At 36.3% G+C, this 2,448-nt stretch overlaps 1 non-coding gene across 1 annotated transcript; it reads right to left on the reverse strand.

Annotated features, from left to right (window-relative positions):
* Window positions 1-1,341: 1,341 nt before the first annotated feature.
* Window positions 1,342-1,448, reverse strand: LOC122151260. The gene has a single exon (XR_006164058.1). It is a non-coding gene; the product is annotated as a U6 spliceosomal RNA (small nuclear RNA).
* Window positions 1,449-2,448: the final 1,000 nt, after the last annotated feature.

Raw genomic sequence — 2,448 nt, forward strand, 5'->3', positions numbered from 1 at the left:
CATTGTAAATTTTGGTCAATGACATGAGACAAAGTATATGTGAACTGCTGTATGAAAAGTGAATTTACTCTGTAAATCTTCAGCCAAATCAAAATCAAAAAAAAAAAAAAAAAAGATTATCTGTCAGCTTGGCTGGGCCTGGTTTTGAGTGGTAGAACAGCTGGATGTAGTTATTACCCATGGTGAGACTGGTAATCAACTCCATGGTGGAATCTGCTGTAAGCAGCTAAGTAACTGTCTTAGGGATGTGATCTGCTTCTAGTACATAAGAAGACACTTTGAGAAAGGGCTGGAGTTTTTTGGCATGCTTGGACCCTGTGTGTAGGTGAGTCCATTCAGCAGCCTGCCATGTTACCTGCCAATCTTGGAATAGTTTCTGGACTTGAACTAATAGCCTGCCATGCTGCTTGATAATCTTGGGAGTGTGCCATTTTACTTGTCAACCTTGGGTTTGTCAGCCTCAGCAGCCAATAGATGCCTAAGTTAAGAGATGTCTCCAGCTCCAGTGGGCAGGAGCAAATGGCACAGCTGAAGCCCAAGGTCAAGGAGCCTTCACCAGGCCCCTACAGCTGTCACTTTGGACGCAGACTTCCAGCCTCCTAAACTGTTAGAGAATAAATCCCTGTTTGCTAAAGCCATACAGCTATGGTATGCGTGTTATAGCAGCACTAGAGAACAAAAACATCAACTCAATGGTACCTAACAACATCAACAACTTTGGACAGGGTCGTCTTTAATTCTGCTGTACATAAGGTCGTTATGAGTCAGAACTGACTTGACGGCACCTTATAAGAACATCAAATTAGGTATAATAATAATCACAGAAATGATTTCCTTGAGAGCTCTATTAGTCAATTTTCAAAACATAGCAGAGATGTAAAAATGTAAAAGTAAATATGGCAGGCTTCTTAAGTCAACTCATAGCTGGAAAGTTATGAAAGAATTTTGTTATCAACACTAGAATGCCACAAGACCCTATAGGGCAATAGAGAGCTGTGTAGTTAAAGTTTTATACCATGGTGGTTAAAAGCAGGGTCAAGCTGATTTGAATCAAATCCTAGTTTTGCCACCACTAGCTGAGTGGCTTTGGACAAGTTACTTAACCTTTCTTAGCCTCAGTTTCTTCATTTTGAAAATGAATATAATACTGGTACTTACGTTTTGGGAATATTAAATGACATTTTATGTAAAATAGTTGCTCTGTGCCTCAATAAAACTTTGCTTGTATCTATTATTTTATATACCAAGCCAGTGAAAATATTTTGAGCATCTGTCTAAAGAATATAACTGAAGCATGACAAAATCATTGTACTTTATATGTTTTATTTAATACTAGGGACAGTCTGTAATCTTTTTTTCACTGATTTATGTGTCATCCTTGCTCTAGAGACATGCTCATCTTCTCTGTATAGTTCTAATTTTAGTATCTGAGCTACCAAAGCAAGCACTGTGGTCATTTTTATAAATAATTTTTATTATCTTTTTATATAAAAGAAAGCATATTTACCCTTTTAAACTTTTGAATGCATATCATCTTGATAGAAAATTACAAAGATATGGATACAAATTAAAATTAAATAAACTGAAATTTCACTCTTCACAAATAAGTAGCATTAATATTTTGTTAAAAAACAAAAAACCCAAACTCACTGCCGTCAAGTCAAGGAAATCCCTCCCTGAGTTTCTGAGGTGATATCTCTACTGAGAAGTAGATTGCCCAATATTCCTTCCAAGGAGTGGCATATGGGTTTGAACTGCCAGCCTTCTGGTTAGTGGTCAAATGCCTAAGGCACTATGCCACCAGATTGTGTATAATAAACAAAACACAACGCATTGTCCTGGAGTCGGATCCGACTCATAGTGACCCCTCCTTGGGTTTTGAGGCAGTATCACTAAGGAAGTATATTGCCCAACCTTCCTTCCAAGGAGTGGCTCGTGGGTTTGAATCTCCAGTCTTCTGGTTAGGAGCCAAGTGCCTTAGGCACTGATGCCACTAGAGCTCCTAGATTGTGTATAGTTGTCCTATATATGTTGTGTATATTTTCCTATATATATTGTATATATTTTCCTCTTCTCTTCCAAATATATATATGTAAAATGGAATCCGATTAAGGATTCTACTTTCTAATCATGTAAATAAATATTTTAAATTGTAGTCAATGTCATGAGACAAAGTGTATGTGAACTGCTGTATGGAAAGTGAATTTGCTCTGTAACTTTCACCCAAATCACAATTTTAAAAAAAAAATAATAATAAATAATAAAATATTTTACCTAGGTAAGCACATTTCAGTAGAGATGTTAAATAGCCATGAAGAAAAGAGGCATAGAAAACTTTCTATTAAAAAAAGTCTTTAAAAAAAAATTAAAAAGGATTTAGTGTGGAACAATGAAGGGAACCAAGGCCCAAATGACTTGTTTTAATGAAGACCACTTCATCTGAAGACT

This window comes from Orycteropus afer, unplaced genomic scaffold (genome assembly GCF_000298275.1).
Source record: "Orycteropus afer afer isolate SDZICR_OR568_19922 unplaced genomic scaffold, OryAfe1.0 scaffold00362, whole genome shotgun sequence".
Taxonomy (NCBI): Eukaryota; Metazoa; Chordata; class Mammalia; order Tubulidentata; family Orycteropodidae; genus Orycteropus; species Orycteropus afer.